Below are 21794 nucleotides of genomic sequence, written 5' to 3'. Positions count from 1 at the left end.
AATAAATAAAATTAAAAATATAAGAGCATTGAATGGGATTATAAAATGGAAGAGAATGTGGGATAGCTAGTTAGAGTAGAGTTGAAACAATACAGTAGAATAACATTATAAAATAAACAACGTACATATAGAACGTATTATATTGTGTTATAATGGTCTATAGATTTTTTGTTGTTTTTGTCATTTTATTTAATTCTATTCTGTGCTTTAGTTACATGATGCACATTTATTCTATATTTTTATATATTGTTTTATGCTTCTGACAATGTTGTTTTTATATGTGTGCACCCACATAAGTTTTTCTGCTCGTGTAACATGAAATGTGTTTTAAATATCTCTAGTCAGTATTTGCTCTACTGCCTAAAGGGTTAATTAACCAATTAATTAGAACTATGTAAATCCAATTGGCTAACATCAATTTAAAATTTGTTTAAATTAAACTGAATGTTTTTTCCTTGAGATCTGATGAAGCATGGTTTTACATGTGAAAGTGCTTATCCATTGATTGTACAATAAATTGCTTATATATTTTTAAGCCTGGTGGTCCTGCCTTGTGTTTCGTTTTGGATTCCTGACTATATCTAAGAGAATTATACTGTTCCCTATACTTACTCAGAGCAAGGCAAATGTGTGGTAAATAGGTATTGATGTTGTCAGGTCCAAGACAGAATGCTGTCTCTCTCTCTCTCTCTCTCTAGAGCCGTCCCAAATTAATACTTCAATTATTACTGCTTGGATAACTTGCAGAATGACATCATTGCTTGTCATCTGACTCCTAGTTCCAGGTCCCAAAACAACCACTGATGGCAGCTGGTAGCATTTAGTATCCACCTGTGAAAATACACGGACAAGGGTTATTCCTCAGATCTTTGGCAAATGGAAGTCATAAAACAATAAAACACTTTCAAAACAATACAGAAAACGTCCCAGCACAGACATTGTGTCTCCTTGTTGCCGTAAACTAATTTAATTTCAGATATTTTTATAGGTTCATAGGTTTATACTAGGCTATCTGCCCTAAGGCATTTATAAGCCTAGCCCAAATTTTTGTGGCTTACGCCACCCCTTATATGAAAAAATACTGTGCCCATTAGTTTGTTGTGCCTCTGTCCAGCAGTGACACAGAGATGATTCCCGGGGTAAACCTACGATCTCCCATCCACAGGTCTAGATTTCTCTTGAACAGAGTCAGCGAGGTGCTCTGCCTCACATGGACCGGGATTTTATTCCACAGCATAGGGAGTCTCCGAGTGATAAATCTATCCCTAGGTTTTTCTAAAGTTAACCTCCTGTATTGCAGTTTCTATTGTTAAAACATACATGTAAACAGTTACAATAGTGCATGCACATTTCTGTTCCTTTCCCGTAGGGCATGCTGTGGTTACATTTCAAGCACTTTGCAAAAACCTTTTTCAACACAAGTCTGTACAAACAAGTCTGATATACACTACATACAGATCCAATATAGCTGTAACACAAGCATCCTATATGAATCATGTTGATATTTACAAAAGACATACATTTCAGATAGCTGGGCTGGCAGTATCCCCTTTCGTGACATAGGCCATAAAGATTTTGTCTCACAGGTCTAAATGCAACCAGAGACACAATCTCTTTGAAAAGCCTGGGCTGGGATCCTTCTCTATTGTCCTTAGTGGTGAACCAATTGCTACTCTGGGGTGCCAGAGAATGGCTTCTTAGTTTCTGCAAGAAGGGTGGAAGTGCTGAAATTGTTTTACAGTTTCCAGATGGTGTAATAAACCTTAGCTAATGTTCTGTGTGTGCACTGTGACACATCACTGCCAGATCCTGGCTCAGTTTCTAGTGAGAGAGTAGTATGGGAACCAGATGAGATGTCATTCTGTAGTCCGCACTGAAATTGTATTTGAATACTAGTGAGAGATGTGAGGATAGTATTCTGTTTCTGGAACTGACAAGACACTTATCTACTATTGTCTTGCCTTGCTTTATTAAGTAAGCAGGTAACAGTAATTCTTCAATGAATTACAAAATACAGTGAGATTAGCTAAATGTTTTTTTCTGCATCTGTCTGAGTCTTGCCATCTGTGTTGTTTTTTATATTTCCTGTGATTGAAACGCTGGTTTTACTGTAAAGAGATATTCAGTACTTTCATTTTTTTTATTTATGAGTACATATATCTGTGGCTGGTCTTTTAGAAAATATTTAACCTTTGAGAGTTTGTGCATTTATTTAGTGGCAATGTGGCTCCACATTCCTGAAATTCTTGCTGCTTGGTTAAACACTACCATTTTTATAAGTATTAATTTTAATAAGTGTAACTGGGTATCCTGGTAAGAGCCTTAAAGTAGCTGGCTTCGGGTGTTCTGGTGGCAACCAATCTACCTTACAATCTGGGTGGAGGTGGCAGAGAGCATAAACTGTGCCAGCCTTTACCAAGTGGATGTGTGTGTGAAAATAAAATCTCAAAAAGTCTGTGTGACAGCTAATTTGAACAGGGAAACTAAGAGCACTGATTTCACAGAGAGAATTGGTGGAGGTCTTGGCTTGGAACACCTGGCTAAGGATTCTGCTCTATAGTGGTCAGTGAGGAGTCTTATTTGGGGTCTGGAGAGAAAGTCCAGCTCCAGGACTGGAGTGTGCATTCCCTGTGTGCTCGTAATGGAAATTGTACTTGGTGCAGAGAGCTGAATCTGAAAATACCGTGCATCTATTTTTCTCACAGTGAACATTCTCCATTGGTGTCAGTGGTGAAGACTGAGGGTCCTTGATCACTGGCCCAGAGAAGGGGCGTCACAGTTACTATTAACACTAATAGTAATTGGGTATACCCAAAGAATTATATACTTTAAGAATTTTGTTTTCTAGTTGCAAACAATTAAAAACAGTGGAGAAAAGAGAAGCAAAAAAGTTGATACATGGTTAACTAACTCAGCTACTCATCTAAATCATTATGGGCAGGCTGAAGGTATTCCATTACCTTAATGGAACCCTATACCAAATGTCAAGAACTGACTTGAAAAAAATGCCTTAAATGTAATGCTTAACCTTTAAGCAAGGAGAAATAATGCAGAGAAAAGCTTGACATACGAGCTGCCAGGCCTAGAATTAAGAAAAAGTTACCTAATTTGTTTTCAAATTGTAGGACCTATTTAATTGGAAGAGTATGAATATAATGCAGATAAAAGATGTACATAAAGCGTTAAATAATAGATTTTATGTATGCATGCATAGATTTTCATTATGTTTTTATAATTCAGCTGAGTATTCAAAGAAATTTCATACAAGTCAGGGAGTTCTCAAAATATGCATACAATATATTGTACAGACACACAAACATATAATTTACTTAGTACTAGTTGATTTAAACTAATATCATCCTCTGTTTTGTCAAGAGTTGTGCAAGATCGTATGATTCCTATGGTTGGGGGATATGGCCTTTCCCTGGGGTTTGTGCAATCTCTGAGTCGGAATAAATTAGCAGGTGGGGGGCAGAACCCCCCCCCATACTGGGGAAGTGCAGAGTGGCTTGTCCCTTTGCAATAACACTGTTTTATAATTTGCAGGTTCTGAAGAATTGCCTTGGAGCATGCTCATTAGTGTGTGACAGTTTTTCAGTGCAAGTGTGCCAACATTAGCAGCACCAATGTAGCAGCCGTTCAACAGTTGCTACTATTCCCGTGTGTGTGTGTGTGTGTGTATATATATATATATATATATATATATATATATATATATATATATATACACACATATACATATACATACACACACACACGCATGTCTGTACATGCATGTATGTGAGAGATTGTGTGCACACGTGTGTGTGTGTGTGTGTATATATATATATATATATATATATATAAATACGTATGTGTATATATATATATATATATATATATATATATATATATATATATGAAAAATTAAAATAAAAAAAGACAGATACATATCTACAAATATATAGATACAGGATGGCACTGTGGTGCAGCAGTAGCGTTGCCGCTTTACAGCAAGAGGTTCTCCGGTTCGATTCTTGGCTGGGGTGCCTTCTGTGTGGAGTCTGCATGTCCTCCCTGAGTTTGTGTGGGTTTCCACAGGGTGCTCCGGTTTCCTCCCACGTTACAAAGACATGCATCTGGAGCATTTCTCCCCAGGCCTCAGCTGAAAATTGGCTCTTCCAAGTCGGACTTTCCCGGTTAACAAATATAATAAAAAAAAAAAAAAAAAATACTACAAATTTTATTATTATTTGTCTATTAACCAATTAAGTTAACTGATCAGAGTCTCTTTTCAAACATGACTTGAGTCCTAGCATCAGCATTAAATGAATGGTTTGGAGTAGAAATTGAACTGTTTTTATAAAGTGAGAAGAAACTAAGTAAAGCAGGAATCTCATAGCTGTAGCTACAAATCTGAACTCAGTGAGTGCATCTTGTGTCATATATTCACTAAATACAGCAACATACACACAAACCTGTTCAGTCAAATGCACCTTACTAGTAACATTAACATTTATTTTCTGAAAACAAAGGTCAATTTGAATACTTTCTTGGACAGTCAGCCGGTATAATTTTGCATAATATAATGCCACAGAGAAAGATAAAATAATATAATTTCTTTAGTGATCTAGGATTCTGAACATCCAAAGATGTGTGAACATCCTGCAAATGTGGGATTTCACAATCATTTACTGAACGTCAACCCCCCCCCCCCCGAAAAAAAAACACGTTAGATTGAATGGAAACTGATTCTAAAACACTTGCAAAGTGCTTACACAAATGTAAGAAATTAAACACAGATGCTTCACAGACACTGTAGATGCATTTTTTTTAACTGTACACATACATATAAAAGAACAAAAAAACTTGCTTCAGTGGCTATCAAATGATTAACTGACCAGAAAAGCAAAGTTTCTCCAGCTACTCTGATAACTAACAAAAAGTGGAGAAAGGTGGGATCAAACCATCTGTGATGTACTGTGATGCAAGCAGAGCCAAAATGAAATAAGAAACACATGAGTACATTCTACTATCACCACAAAAATTACAGTTTGAATCAATTTAAATCGACTTACATAGCCTAGACCATGCATGCACATTAAAAAAAAGAAACATCTTGAGAAAAAGATTTTCAGATTCAGTACACTATTCAATAAGAAGACGTACTCAAGTATACCTTTAGAAGGAAACCTAATGGGAGTTCTGCTGCTAGGTAACTGGGTATGACTATGCACAACTGGTCTTGCTTCAGTCCAACCCACTAAGAGACAGGCCTAGTTTCTCAACGAGACAACCTCAACATTACAGTAGGGCAGAATGAACTAGAACATCTGGCTGCCTTGTGTCTGGCACTAATTTCTATACAGTAATGTGACGAATTAAAACACTCAGTGAACCGTCTCTCCACACAGGATGCCATCATTCACAGGTTGTGCACTAGGTTTACAGACCTTACTGTAGTGATGGTCTGGATATTAGCTATTCACTTTCAAGAAGTTTAACCCTTTCATTTTAACTACTTAAGTAACAGTCAGATTCTACAAGTAAGCCAATAAACATTTTGGTAATGATCACCATCAAATATATTAATGCATTTGCTTAAGATTTCTTTAATTTACTACCTTAACAGGAAAACAACAGGCTGTTTCTCCCAATAAAATAAAATTCTTTAGGAAACAGATTATTTCTAAGCAAAAATAATACTAAGTAGCCTAGCTTAATTTCTGCATTGCAAGAGACAGAAATGCACTGGAAATGTAGTCAGAGCTAAGCTTAATTTATTACGTGCGTTAGACAAGGCATGCATGCAAAAGAGCTCGACTAAATTGAGCATTTGGGAACAGGAGGATAACATGCTGATAAATACATCAGAAACTAAGCACGAGACCTGGCAGTCACAAATTGAAAAGTGAATACTTAATACAGCACACAGATTGAAACTGTAGACTCATTTAAGGACATAGGTATATGGGTAGATCCAACTTGGAGTTTTTCTAATCATATCAACCAATTAGTTAATGACAGTTATAGAACTATAGACTGTATTAAGTGTAGAAAATCAGAAATGATAAAGTCATTTTTGTTAGTTACCTTAGACCCAAACTTGAGCATGGAATAACAATATGGAAACCTTATAAGAAAACAAGCATGAATAAACCGGGAAGAGTAAAGTGGAAATATACCAAGGGCATCCGTAAATGTGAAAATTTAAGTTATTATGAAAGACTACAATCTCTGAACTTGCAAAGTGTCTCAAAGATATCCAAGAGGCTATCTTAATCAGGTACACAGGGCATTTAGAGACAACTACCTCTGAGAATGTTTGAGGTTATCAAAAAGTATTAGAGAATCATCAGACAACCTGTGTAGAAGATTCTATACAAATGAGAAGTGTACTAATCATTTCTCAGAGAGAGCAGCTGATGCATGGAACACACTACCAAATTACAGTAAAGCAAGCACTAGTTTAGATATTTTTAAGAACAGCCTGGACACTTAAGGAAACAAGTGTTTTGGTATATTGGCAAGCTAGAAGGGCATTAATAATGCTTGAAATATTTCTATGTACATATGTACTTACTTGATACTACCACAAAACCGACAGCTGATTAGAACTCTTAACTGTAACAAGGGCTGAGAAAAAAATGTCCACTTCAAAGGATTCAGAGGATAAATCAAAGAATGTTAGGCCAATTAAAAAAGCCATCTAAAATAAAAAAGCATGTATGAGAAGTTTGCAAAGATACATTTTTAAGAAAATAATTAAGCATATACTAAACTGCCAGATCCTTTAGTATGGCTCATAAGGAGGGGTCATGTTAATGTAGTAACACACATGATATTGGGAAAGTTACAGCTGTGTATAATCTTACCATAACAGTAGATGTCCCTCTCTTAACTGTTACTGTATTCATAATTGAAGGGATCTCCTAGAAAGGATAGCCCAACAACCGTCTAGTATACTAAAGTCTTTAGTATTTAAAGGCGCTATATGTCACACGTACGCTTCCCAAACCAGGCATAGGGCATAAAGGTGAAATACAGATGGACACACTAAGAACTGAAGAAGCCCTATGAAGAATAGGATATTCCTAGGGACAAGGAAGAACATGCACATCCAGAAGGAGAAAAGGAGGAACAGCACATTGGCCAGGAGGGCCAGAAAAAACAGGCTACAGCAGAGGGGCCAAGAGGGAGGGAGTGAATACTGCAAAAGTGGAGAGAAGGACATCTTAGTTTCATAAGCATTTACTAGGCTAACTACTACAAGGGTCTTTTTACTTCAAGCCAGCATCCCAAATCTCTGAAGTTCTGGTAACCTTGATAAGTGTAACCTTGATAAGTGTAACCTTGATAAGTGTAAGCAGGGGCTTGGGAGATGAAACATTTACAAGCAGGGACCAGGGAGACGAAACATTTACAGCTTGCCTGTGTCCATTAGAGACATATGTGCCAAGCCACAGATGAATTTCATGTTCTCCATCCAAATGTCCAAGGCACACCTGAACTGAGACAGGGAGGAACTGTGCTTCACATGGATGGAGAGCTTGTTCCAGGAAAAAGGACAGTCTCAGGGATACATACCCATCTCTCCATCAGGTCCCTTTTATATCACAGGCAAGGTTTAAGTCTTTAGCATGAGTAATTTTGGTGCTGTTGGTTTTGTGGATATACAGGAGGTCCATCAGAGCGGGTTCTGACAATGCCTCATATGCCAGGCATACATCTCCACCTCAATAGCCTGCAGGAGACAGAATACAGGGATAGGGCCTTAAGGTGGTCTGCATAGGATATGTTACTTATGCCCTGTACTCTTTTACTGAGGAACCTCTATGGACAATCCAGCTGTTAGATATGCATAACATCTACTGTTATGGTATGGTTTTACACAACTGTACTGTGTCCTTCCATATCATTGTTGCAATATTCATAACTGAAAGGAGAGTGCAAAAGCTCAAGAGGAAACCTGGGGGGAGGACAGCACTGAAGCGTTCTCCAGAAACCCATGCAGGATAGCCCTGGCAAAGCAGTCTCTAGACCAGGAAATAATATCTAACTTGTAATGCTTAGTGAAGGTATGAACAGAAGACCAAGAAGCAGCCTCAGGGATGGAATTCGTACTCAGGCCCTTGAAAAAAAAGCTCCAAAAAGGAGCCAAAAGCCCTGGCAGAATGAGCCTTTACTGATGAGAAAAGACATTTACCATGAAAAGAATAACCAAAAGAAACGGCATTTGAAATCCAGGGAAGACATGGTTGCTTAGAAACGGGAAAATCCAATGATCCAGGATGAAAAGAAATAAAAGGCTGCTCAGATTTGCAAATAAAAAGAAGTTATGTACTTACCATAATGTTCCATCTGTGTTGTCCAGTTTCATTCTTCCTCAAATGATGGGTTTGGAGCCAAGCACTCAGATCTGACTCTGTCGTTATAAAAGCTTGTGGCAACCTTGAACTCTCAAGCTTCTCCCCTACTCAGAAAGCACCAACCCTTATTATCGCACATCTTGCTGGCAGACTATGGTGAAAGAATAGAAACTTTACTCTTATGGAAAAATATTTAGTAGTATTACAGCAGATAAATCTAGCATAAAGCTTTATCTGGAGCCATAGAAAGCAAGAGGAAGACCTCCAAAAACTTGCTCTAGACACTTAATCTTCCAGAAAACATCAGTTGGGGGCTTGTGGGTGGGGAGTTGAGGAAGAATGAAAATGGACAACACAGATGGAACGTTACATTAAGTAAATAACTTCTTTATCTGATGTCCATTTTCATTCTGCCCTCAACTGATGGGACAGAGTCCCCAGCTACTGGAATCGTGGCCTCAAGGAAGGATATTCCTAAGCACCACTGACCCAAATTATGCCCTACTTCTAAAAACTAAGTCCAGTTTGTAATGAGAGATGAACGTGTGAGGTGAAGCCCAAGTTGCAGCTGCACAAATATCATCCATGGAGGATCTTGAATGAAAGGTTGAAGAAGCCACTAATGATTTTGTTAAATGAGGATGCAGCTGCTTAGTTAACAGCAAGTTCAACTTATCATAAATAAAGGAAATGCAATTAGTAAATCATTTGGCTAGGGACATTCTAGACACAGGCTTGCCCAATTTCCTTTCAGCAAAGGAAACGAATAACTAATCTGAATTTCTGAAGTCTTTTGTCTTATGTAAATAGAAACACAATTGCCTATGCACATCTAGTGAATGTAACAAATATTCGCCTTTGTTTGTATAATTTAGAAAGAAAACTGGTAGATTGGTTAATGTTGGAATCTGATATTATTTTTAACAGAAGGGATGCATTTATTCGCAAACTAACTCTCCTTATGAGCAATTAGGTATGAAGGTTTTACCGACATGGCCTAAATTTCTGAAATCCTTCTGGCAGAGGTAATGGCCACCAGAAGCAAAGTCTTCCATGACAGAAATTTTAGATCACAAGTATGATCAGGTTTGAAGGGTGGAAGGACCAAAGCTTGCAGTACTAATGTTAAGTCCCAAGGAGGAGTAGGATTTTTAATGGGGTATCTCAACAGAAGTGGTCCTTGTAGAAAAGCCTTACTAAATTTATGGGGAGCAAGGAAAGAGCCATTGAGACCAATATGGAAACTGAAATCTCTGCTATCTGGACCATTACTGTGGAAGAACTGGCCCCTTGATTAAAAAGCAGTGACAAGAATTTGAGAACAGTGTGAACTGGAGCAGAAAAGGGTTCCACATTATTTTGAAGTGCCCAGTACACAAATCTTTTCCATTTGCTAGCATAAACCTTCCCTGTTGATGGTTTGAGTGAAGATAATATAAGCTGCCGGACAGGGGAAGAGAGCATAGATTATCTGGCTATTACTGGAAATGCAAAAGCTGAGCAGTCAGCTTGAGATTTGGAAGGTCCAGATGAGTCTAGTCTGTCGGGTGAGACAGCAGGTCTGGAGATGGATCCAGAATCCAGGGTTGATGGATCAAATGAGGCCAAAGGAAGGGGAATCAAATTTGTCAAGGCCAAAAGGGTGAATGAGAATGACCCTGCTCTTCAACTTGGCAACTTTCTCAAGGAATTTTGGTATTAGACAAATTGGGGAATATGCGTACAGTAACCCAGGGGGACAAAGTGGAGAACAGCATCCCCTGGTGATTCCCCCTGTGTGGGGATGAGTGCAAAGATGCTGCTGAACTTGTTGTTTAGGGGAGATGCAAACAGACCACAGCAAGGCTGGCCCCACTTGCGAATAATCGTTTCTGCTACTTCTTGGTTGAGGGACCATTCGTGAAGCAACAGAATGCAACTACTCAGTTTGTCTGCTAGCACGTTGGACTTCCTCGGAATGTGCATTGCTAAGAGAAAGCAGATGGAAGAGACTGCCCATCGCCACAGCCTTAGCACTTCTCAACACAGGGAGTATGAATTGGTTCCTTCTTGTTTGTTGATGTATCAAACCACCGACATATTGTCTGTTTGTACTGCAATCGTTCCCAAAGGGAGAGCTTCCTGAAAGGCTTGCAATGCTAAAAGTACTGCTCTCAACTCCAGAATGTTTACATGGAAATTTGCCTCTTCAGGGAACCACATGCCTTGGACAGTCTTTTCCCAGATAATGCCCCACCCCCACCCCACCCCAGCTGGGAAGCATCCATGGTCACTATGACCCTGGATTGAGAAGGTATGAATAAATGGGGCATGTAGGAGTTGTTCTGACTGGGTCCACCACATCAGATCCTTCTTGCACGAATTGGTGATTCATATTCGAGTGGATAAGGGTAGCTGAAGTATCGACCATTGAGATGCCAGCATCCACTGAAAAATTCTTGTGGAATCTGGCTAGCGGAGCAAGGCTTATTGCTGTTGCCATCGAACTTAGTGCTTGTAGGACTAGGCGAGTTGGGACTGTGGTACTGCAAAGTATCTTGAACTAAAAACAGGAAGGCAAATTAAGGTCCAAGAACTCTGGCAAAGCAAAGGAAGCCAAATAACCCTTTAATATAATTTATTTCTTTACAAGAAATAAAGTTCTTGGACCTTAATTTGCCTTCCTGTTTTTAGTTCCAGTTGCTTCGTGTGTTGTATTTTTCTACTGCAAAGTATCTTGTTTACTTGCGATCTTAAAATTCGAACTCTGGAGAGAGGAAGGGAGGCTTTTGTTGATTTTTTGTTGAGTAGCACTCCAATAAACTCTATAGTTTGAGTTGGGTGTTTATGGTTATGCCTAACCATGGACAAGTATGGATTACTTCTCTTGCTATGATGAGTCGATGGCTGGTCAGGGCAGAGATAGGCCAGTTGACTAAATAAGGAAACACTTGAAATCCATGCAGTCTCAAGTGAGCTGCTACCATGGCCATGCATTTGAACACCCTGGGGATTGTGATGAGACCAAAGGGCAGTGCTCTGAACTGGTAATGACTGCTTCCCACCCAGAAGCATACGGATTTCCTGGATAGTCTGCTAATTTTTATACGATAGTACCCAGCCTGGAGATCTACTGAGCATATCCAGTTGTCCTTTTCCAAAAACAGAAGAATGGACTGAACCATAACCATCTGGAATTTTGTCTTCTGAATTTTGTTCAGATTGCTGAGATCCAGAATTGGCCTCCAGCCCCCTGTCATCTTTGGCACTAAAAAAATCTGAGTAAGTTCCAGATCCTTTCTGGTATGGGGGACTTCTTGGTTGACTCTACTGTTTAGCAGCTTTTGTATCTGAATGGCTGCTTGTTCCCTCTGACTGGGTGGAACATCAGGGATTTTCTTTAGAAGCAGAAGGGAAAATGGAATTGTATATCCTGTGGATACAATCCTCTGCAGTTTTTTTTTTTTTTTTTTTTTTTTTATTTCTAGCCAGGCTCTCCAGGTGCAGGGAGAGACAACCCCCAATTGTCTCCAGAGGGGGACAATCAGGCCTCCATTCAGGAGCACTGGAAGGGTTTGCCAAAGTTTCTCTGGACCTTGATGTTGTCGGCCTCCTCTGCTGCAAGGATGGCATCTACCATTTGAACGTCCCCCTCTGCCTCTGGGGGAAGACCCTCCACATGTGCCCTGGAAAGATCCTTGTGATTTCTTGAACCACATATCTTTCCACCACTTCGATTATTCCACGAAAAGGATCTCTGGGGGTGGAAAAATGTCCACCCACAGCAAACAGGGTCTTTCCATCCTTCTCACACCTACAGAACATACCTTACTTTGGGGCCAAAAAGAGAGGTGCTGTCAAGAGGAGCACTGATGTATGCAGACTTAAAAGGCTCCACAAAATCACACAAATGCATCCAGGCATGTCTCCTAATGGCTATGCCTGAACACACTGCCCTTGAGGTTCCTTCCGCCACATTAGGAATAAGCATCATGGATGAGTTGGAAATGGACCGTATGGTTGCCAGCTGATAAGCTTTGGAATCTTTCACCTCTTCAAATACAGTTCCTGTGAGGGCATCCAAGCGTTCCTTATTCAGATCCATCTGAAGTCTAGGAAAATGTGCCAAATAATTCAGAGACCTTAATCAAAGGTCACGGAGGTACAGATATTTCCAGAATCTGTCCATTGCCCATGACTTCTTGTCAGGGGGATGAACTGAGGTACTTTCATAAGCAAATATATTTCTGGTGGCTGCCACCATGACCATGGCATCAACAGGGTGACTTTTTGACCAAAACTGTTTAGTCTTGGGGGGGGGGTCATAATCTTATCTAACTTCCTGGGAATGGGCTCAGTAGTGTCAGTTTCTGTTCATGCCCCGAGCAAGATCAATTTCAGGAGCTCATCAGCAGGCAAGATCATCCAGGAAGTAGATGGGATGGTACCAAAATCCTCCAGTAGCACAGATTCCTCCAAAGGGTTGCTGGGCTTCCAGCCAACTCTATGTTTCAGAATCTCAAGGATGTCTCCAAGTGAGACATCGTCAGGCGGTGAATGTGGGGACCCCTTGCCCTCATCAAAATCAGTGTCCTCATTAACTGATTCGGGGGAATCTATATGCTTCCTCTTGCATGTCCCTCGTCTTAAGAGACCTCCTCTGTGGGATACTCCGGAGAGGTATCAGAAGAGGAGGAAATACCCTGGTGGGAAGTCTGGGGTTTTCGTATAAGCTGTCCCTATAAAAAGAGGAAAACTGAGACTCAATGAGTAGAGGCAGAACAGAAGTAGACATAGGATTTGATGGGGGAAGCACCACCTGGGTCTGAGGTGCAGACTGAGCTCTCTCCAAAACCCTAAAGCCTAACCATTCTGGAAAGGGAAAAGGACCCGGATCTGAGAGGCTAAGCCTCTGATCCCTAGTCCTGCCATGCTCCAAGGACAGCTGCCCCAAAGTCAAAATCGGACCCAAACTGACCATCGCCAAGGCTCTGAGATGCAGACATGACTCAGAAACCCTCCGAGTCGACTGCAGCACCTTGGACCCGACAGGGTAGAATCAGCTTTGAGAAGTCTCTACATCTGACTGGACCAAAGAGCAAGTCTTGGATCCAGGGACAAAAATCCTCTGATTCGAAGTAGACTGTGCCGGACAACTTGGATCTGAGGGCTCTGAAACCTGGATAGGAGTCAAAGGAGGAACTGATAGTGGAGGAGTTGTGGATGTATGGGCTTCCTGACCCGATGGGGTTGGAGCCGAGAAAGGGGCAGATTGGCTCTTCGCCAAGAGGACCTTTCTCACTAGCCTCTCTACATCATCTTCAGAGAGACTTCTAAATAACCAGGTGGATAGAGCCAACAGAGATTCTGGTCTTTCCAAAAAGGGAGAAGCCTTTCCTGATGGAAAATGGCTGAACGAAGGGGAGTACCTTGTTCTAGGCAGAGTCGGTAAGGTAGATACTTGATCCGAGATTTTTGGATCCGACGAAACTTTGCTCTTCAGAGAAGAAGCCATAAGATCCAAGGGCTTGCATTTGAAGTTAGACAAATCTGAAGAAGAGGCTGGATCTAACAATTTTTGTTTCTTCTTCATAGGATCCAAAAGAACTATAGGATCAGAAAAAATTATTTTCATGGATTTTTTCCAAGGAAGTGCATAACAGGTGCTCAGAGAAGTAGAAGACATATTTTTAAATTTGTCCTTGGATGGTCCAGATATAGTTTCAAAGAATGAAGGCAAAAGTCCCTTTAGAATAAGTTTGTTTCTGCAATCTGCCAATGCTCTAGGGTTAAAAGCGTGGCAGATCGCACAATTTTCCTGGAGGTGGAGAGGGCCTAAGCAAAACAACACACAAAGTGTTCGAGTAAGATAAAGGAATCTTCTGACTGCATTGTCCACATTTTTTGAACCCTGACGAGTTATTTTCCTTGTCAGCCATCAGAAGAGACAACTAGAACAACAGTAACAATGGTAATTAAAATTACAACTTAAAAGAAGACATTTTTTTAAAGTACTTAAGACTACAAGAAATCGTAGAAGAATGAATGATAGAAACGAGAAAAATGTTTTACTAAAAGATGGGCAAGGGAGAAAAACTAATTAACCAAAAAAAAAACTTTTGTTTAGAGATTTATTAAAGGTAAAAAAAAAAATTAGGTTTTAAGCAGCAAATGAGATCTGAGGTAATGAGGATTGGTGCATTCTGGGTAAGCAGAAGCTCGAGAGTTCAAGGTTGCCACAAGCTTTTACAACCACCCAGTCAGATCCGAGGTCTCAGATTTTAACCCATCAGTTGAGAACAGAATGGAAATTGACATAAGATCTTTAATTTTATCCAAATAATATCAGAGATGTCTATGCAAATCCAAGGTGTGAAGTTATCTTCTCACTGGCAGATGGAGCAGATAGTAAAAAGGAAGGAAGATGAAAAGCACTAATTAAGGGGCAACTCACTGACCACCTTGGGCATAAAAGATGGTTACGTATGAATTAACTCCCTGTCTCTGTGAAAAACTACACAAGGAGGAGCAGCCATGAGAGCTTGAAGCTCAGACACTCTCTTAGCTGAAGTGAGGGCCAAAGGAAGAACAGTCTTCCAAGTACAATGTCATAAGGAAGCTGAAGCAGCAGACTCAAAAGGAGTCATAGTCAGTTTTTCAAGAACATTAATGTCCCAGGAAAGCATAACTGACTTCTTGGCAGGCCTCATATGAAGGATGCCTTTAAGCAATTGCTTGACCTCAAATCAAGAGGCCAGAGAAGGAACCAGGGGCAGACAAGCAGAAATTGCTAAAAGGTTAGCTTTAACTGAAGAATATGCTAACCCAGCATGGAGCAGATCATACAAATAATGGAGAACCACAGGAACCTGCACAGATAGGGGTTCCTGGTTTTGAGAGATGCACCAGACAGAAAATGTTTTCCATTTGGCAAATATGATTTCCTGGTAGTGGGTTTCCTGGTCTCCTGCAGGACCCAAAGCATGTTCTCAAAAAAGAGATACCTAAAAGGGGTCAAAATCCTATCACTCACAATGTCAGTTGAACACTGGACAACTGTGGATTGATATGAGACCACTTATCTTGTGTGAGAATGTTGACCCAGTGAGGTAACTTACAATAATTTCCCCTTGCCAAGTGAGAAAAAAGGGGGAAGAAGGGCCAGAAGGGAGTCACCAGCAAGATTTTAGGGGAGTCTTGCCTGAGCTTGTGCAAGACTCTCAAAAGCAGAGGACAGCATACAAAAAAACTCCCCTTCCAAAGAAAAGATAGGGCACCGCTTTCAAAGCCAGAGGACATGGGACTCTGGAACACAATAGGGGAAAGCTGTCTGTTCATGGAGGAGGCAAAAAGATCTACCTGAGGAATACCCCACCAATGGACAATGTCCATGAACACATCTCTGTGAAGCCCCCATTCATGAGCTGGTGTGCTGGACCTGCTCCAAGAGTCTCCCACTAGACTGTGCTCCAAGGGGATGTAGTCTGCCTGAGGAGTCACAAGACATTGGACAGCTAGATCTCAGACCTGAAGAACTAGCCTGCAAAAGAAGACAGGACCTGGTACCCCCTTGCTTGTTGACGTATCACATCACTGTGGTGTTGTCTCGTGAAAATGTGGGGTCCAGGAAGAAATAGGGACTGGAAAGCCTGAAGAGCCAGAAGCAGGGCCTTCACCTCCTTCATAATGATGTGGTCTGACCTCTGATTCAGGAACCAGAGACCTGAAACCTGAGAGAGCTGAAAGAACAGTTTTGTACCTACCATAAATGTAGATGTCCGAACAGGATAGCATCTGCAGTCCTTACAAATGGGTTGTCCTGTCGTCAGGCAGCCCTTCGGTCGGCCGGATTCCAAAGTCTGGGTCTGGCTTCGGCTGGTGTCGCACTCACCCGACGTCATCTCTGCTGGTCTTCGGGTATAAAGGCATCAGCCGGCGCCATTTTCCTCAGTGTTTCTTGCCCCAGATGCCCTCTTGGAAACTAAATTTTTGGGAAAATGCCAATGTTTCCAAAAAGTAGAAGGCAAATACAAAAAATAAGCATGTATGTACATATATACAAACAAATACACCATAAGATATCCCCCCCTAGCTAGCTATAAGGAGGGCAAATACCCTAGGAGTACCACAGAGGGGAAGGAGGGTGGGTAATCCTGACTGCAGATGCTATCCTGTTCGGACATCTACATTTATGGTAGGTACAAAACTGTACTATGTCCTTCAAGGATGCATCTGCAGTCCTTACAAATGGGTAGAATACCATAGCCAAACTAGGGGAGGAGGTAGAAGAATTATGGTGTAGTTAGGATCCCTTGTAAGACAGCAGTGGCGAACCCTGCTCGGGATCTGGAGTATAGAGGGAGGTTATAATGCTTGGCAAATGTATGCACGGAGGTCCAAGTAGCCGCCTCAATAATGTCCTTGGTAGCCACTCCTCGTAAGAAAGCTGTGGTAGTGGCAGTAGCCCTTGTAGAATGAGGCCTTATGTTCTGTGGAATTTGCTTTCCATGGTAGGAGTAACAGAATCTTATGCAATTTCCTATCCACTTGGAGATTGTTTGTTTGGAAATTGCTTTTCCTTCCCTTCCTGTTGCATAGGCTACTAAAAGCTGGTCTGTTTTTCTATTGCCCTTGGTTCTGTCCAGGTAGTAGCGCAACTGTCTATGTACATCCAAAGTATGTAGGAGTCTTTCCCCCCTGTTCTGTGGATTGGGAAAGAAGGTAGGTAAGGTGGATCGCCTGGTTTAGACACACTCTGGATATCACCTTAGGCATGAATGTAGGATTAGTTCTCATGGATACTCTATCTTGATGGAAGATTAGGAAGGGTTGTACTGCCATTAAAGCCTGTAGTTCTGAAACCCTTCTTGCTGAAGTAATTGCCAGTAGGAAAGCAGTTTTCCAGGATAGGTGTTGAAGATCTGCTGTTGCTGCTGGTTCGAATGGAGGGAGTGTCAATTTTTCTAGCACAAAGTTCAAGTCCCATGCTGGTAATGGTGGTTTCCTAGGAGGTTTTACAATCTTAATTCCTCTCAGGAACTGTCTGAGTAGAGGGTGAGAGAAAACAGGGGGATCAAAGCTGTATTCTGCAGAAATAGCTGATGCATGTATCTTGATGGAGGAGTAGGACAGGCCTGTATGGAGAAGCTCTGCCAAATACTCCAGGATGTTGGCAATATCTACCTTTGACACATCTTTCCCTCTTTCAGTACTCCAAATGACAAATCTTTTCCATTTTCCTGCATAGTTCCTTCTTGTTGAAGGTCTGCAGGCCTCAAGGATGATGTCTTTAACCCTTTGAGATAAGTCTGGGTTAGTTGCTCTTATGCAATGTTCCAGGCAGTTAGTTGCAGAGTTTTCAGGTTGGGATGCAGGATGTTGTAGTTGCTCTGAGTTAACAGCAAAGGAATCAGGGGTAGTGTCCACGTTTCCCCCCGAGACATGGTCCTCAGTAATGGATACCAATGTTGCCTTGGCCAATTTGGAGCTATCAGAATTATCCTTGGACATTCCTCTGATTTTCAGTAGTACCTTGTGCATCAAAGGAAGAGGTGGGAATGCATATGCTGTCAGGCCTTTCCAACTGAAGGATAGAGAGTCCACCTTCCAAGCAAGTGGGTGGTATATCCTTGTGCAGAATTTCTTGAGCTGGTGATTGAGTGGGTATGCGAATAGGTCTATTTGTGGCATCCCCCATTTCTTTGTGATGGTCTTGAAGATGTCCGGGTGTAGCATCCATTCGTGAGCATCCAAAGTAGTTCTGCTTAACATGTCTGCTAGGATGTTTTCTTTTCCTGGTACAAATATTGCCTGTAACTGTATGTTGTAGCTCAGAGCCATATTCCATAGGTCCAGAGCCATTCGGCATAGGGGGTATGAATGAGTGCCTCCCTGTTTGTTGATGTACCACATGACAGTGGTGTTGTCTGTCCTTATCATCAATTGGCCTTCTTTGAGGAATGGTCTGAAATTCTGGATTGCTAGTTTTACTGCCAGCATTTCTTTTTGATTTATGTGTAGGTGTAGCTGATCTGGAGTCCATAAGCCTTGAATGCAGTGGTCCAGCATGTGGGCCCCCCAACCGAGGTCTGAGGCGTCCGTTGTGATGGTTTGGCTTGCTTGTCTGTTGTGGAAGGACAAGCCTGGATTTGACTGGCATGCCTGAGCCCACCATAGGAAGTCTTGTTTCAGGCATGGGATTAGTGGTATTTCGGTTTCTAAGCTGTGCTTGTGTTGAGACCATAAATTCTTCAGGTACCACTGTAGCTTTCTCATATGCAGTCTGGCATGGGGGACCAATATTATGCAGGAGGCCATGAAGCCCAGGGCCTGCAGTACTTTCCTTGCTGTTAGTTTGTCCTGCTTTGTTAATGCCAGGAAGTAAAGAGGAAGTTGTTCTTGTTTTTCCGCAGTTAAGAATGCCATCTGTTTTACTGTGTCCAATTTTGCACCCAAGAATGTTCTTGTTTGGGATGGTATCAGTCTTGACTTTTTTAAATTGACTGTGTATCCCAGGGCTTGTAGTAAGCAAATGACCCTTTGTAAGTCTTGTGTCAGCTTGTTTTGGTTGTCTGCTTGTATCAGGCAGTCGTCCAGGTATGGATAAATTTGGATTCCCTGAAGCCTGCAATGAGCGATTACTGATGCCAGGCATTTCGTGAATACTCTGGGCGCAGTAGATAAGCCAAAGGGCAATGCTGAGAATTGATAATGCTCTGATCCTGCAAGAAATCTGAGGTATCTTCTGCAATTTGGTCGTATGGGGACGTGCAGGTATGCCTCCTTGAGATCTAGAGTTACCAGCCAACACTCCTTGCCCAGCATGGGAAGAAGTTGCTGTAGGGTCAGCATTTTGAATTTTGGAACAATGATGAATGTGTTTAAAGTGGACAGGTCGAGAATAGGCCTCCAACTTTTCTCTTTTCTTGGTACTAGGAAGAGTCTGGAGTAAAATCCCTTGCCCTGTTCTGTAGGTGGTACCCTTTCGACAGCTCTCATTTTTGTCAATTGAGTTATTTGTTTTAGAGCTTCTGTCTTTTGATTTGGTGGTAGGTTTGGCATTCCTCTTTTACTGGTAAGGTGTGGAAATGAAACCTGTAGCCTCGATCTATAATTTGCAAAATCCACTTGTCTCTTGTGATATAGTGCCAGTTTTTTGAAAATAAGGCTAACTTTCCGCCTAAGGGTGCTGCTATCTGTTCCCTGGTGGGCGGTGTCAGAGTCAAGTCACTGTGATTGTGTTGTAGTGGCAGTGGTAGACTCTGTGCCTCGTTGGTTATTGCCTTGCCACTGGCGTCCCCTGTAGGCACCTCCTCTGGATTGATTTCTGCCTCTGGAACGTCTATTCCTGCCTCTCTGAGTTTTAGAGGAGTCTGGAAAGGACCAATTTTTGGAAGGCCAGTTCCTGCTAAACCTTGGGGGCTGAACCTGTAAGAAATCTTTAACTGTTTGTACAGATTTTGCCTTCTCTTCCATTTTCTTCATTACTTGTTGGGCAGGAGAACCAAATAGACTGACCTTATCCATAGGAGCATCTAGAAGCTTTGCTTTAACATGATCCGGTAAGACCTGTTCTTTCAACCATGCATGCCTTCTTATAACTGTACCAGTCATGGCTGATCTAAATGAAGCCTCCAGTGCATCATAGCCACATTTTAAAGAATGGTTACTAACCTGCTGTATGTTATTGACCATTTCTAGAACATATTTCTTTTCTAAGGGATCATCAGAAGACAGTTTCTTAGTTAACTGATCAAACATAAACTCTTGGTATTGGATCATATGAAACTGACAGTTCAAAGCTCTAGCTGAGAGAGTAGCAGAGGTATATACTTTTTTACCCCATCTCTCTAATGACCTGGATTCCCTATCAGAAGGGAGGGTTTTTTTTTGCTGAGGTCGCAGCTACTGCCTTAGGACCCTGGGAAATAGTCTCAGGATCTGCAAGCGGAGCCTTGTATAAGTGGTGATGAGTGTCCGGGACCCTGTAAAACCTATCGGGTTTAGTAGGGGCTGGAGGTAAAGTATCTGGAGCAGTGCAAACATCATTAAAAGCATCATCCACTACAGGGAGAACTGGAGAAATAGCTAAGGGTCTATGTTGCGGTAAGTGTAAAAAGGTCCTAAGCCTTTTTCTTGAATCTGAGAAATCTTGTCCTTGCCATTGGAATTGCTCTCTCATGGCATGTAAGGTTTCCCCAAAGGAGAATTCCTCTGGTGGAGAGGCAGAGGGAATTGATTCTTCAGCATCGGAATCTTCATATGTAGAATAAGGAGCCTCAGGATGGTCAGTATTGTCTGTATCATCAGAAGAGTCATCTGAGGACACTGTCTCAGGGTGCTCTGCTCTAGGTCTTTTTTCTGGAGGTTGAGAGGCCCTGTCTGGGTGAGATTGGGATCCCCTTATTAAAGAGATCAGATCCTCTGCCAGAGTAAGCATTTGGGAACTGGAGCTGGGCCTGTGAGAGGGGGGCTTAGCAGGCACAGACTTAGCAGATTTGGCTGCTTTAGCCCTGGCAAAGGCCTTTATAGACATGGCTGCAGGAGGCCTAGCAGCACCACGTGCTGGTGTAGAGACATCCAAAGGGATGGTATCCGATAATTCTTGAGAAACCACATTAGTAGGCAAAACTTCAGTGGCCGATTCAACTAGAGTAGAAGGGGCCTCGGTAGTAGTCATGGATTCGGCTGAGGATTGAACTGCTGCGGTTTCGCCGAAACCAAGACACTCGGTTTGCTTAACCGTGGTTTCGGCCGAAACCGCGGACCGCGAGTGTCGGTCCTTCTCTTTGCGTTTCTTAACAATTTGTGTAGTCGGAGGATCCGACGGCATAATGTACGCAAAATCTGAGCCGAAAAACTGTTCAGCAAACTCCGACCGACACCTAAGCGTTCATCGGTTGAAGGAGGCACAGGCTAAACAAGCTGCTACGTCGTGGTCTGGGCCTAAACAAGGTAAACAGTAAGAGTGGAAATCTTTATGAGGTATTTGTTTCCCACAAGTTAAACAGTTATTTACTTTTTCTGACATCGGCTGAGGCAAGAAAGAGTCCCCAACGGGGTACTTAGCTTTTTAGAAGTCTTCGAAGTAGTATTCGGAAGTAGTAATCTCTGGATCTGACCGACCGGCACTTGCGAACAGCTTCTGCTTCGGGCGCCACGTGGCAAGAAAGACCGAGGAAAATGGCGTCGGCTGATGCCTTTATACCCGAAGACCAGCAGAGATGACGTCGGGTGAGTGCGACACCAGCCGAAGCCAGACCCAGACTTTGGAATCCGGCCGACCGAAGGGCTGCCTGACGACAGGACAACCCATTTGTAAGGACTGCAGATGCATCCTTGAAGGACATCGAGGTTCCATCACCTGCCTGAGGTGCCTGTAAAGAGCTCTTGAGCCTGTGCTGGGGCTTAGAAAGAAAGCCCATCATGGAGATGAGGATGATGAAGCCACCGCTGAAGCCTGACTTT

At 41.9% G+C, this 21794-nt stretch overlaps 1 protein-coding gene across 1 annotated transcript in view; it reads right to left on the bottom strand.

Moving 5' to 3' along the window:
* PPHLN1 (periphilin 1) overlaps positions 1-21794 on the bottom strand; it is a 1295616-nt gene that overhangs the window by 373631 nt on the left and 900191 nt on the right. The window lies entirely within an intron of this gene.

This window comes from Protopterus annectens, chromosome 11.part0, assembly GCF_019279795.1.
Source record: "Protopterus annectens isolate FY-2018-M chromosome 11.part0, PAN1.0, whole genome shotgun sequence".
NCBI lineage: Eukaryota > Metazoa > Chordata > Ceratodontiformes > Protopteridae > Protopterus > Protopterus annectens.
Note: the sequence above shows the minus strand (reverse complement) of the source record. Positions and strands in the feature narration are given on the sequence as shown.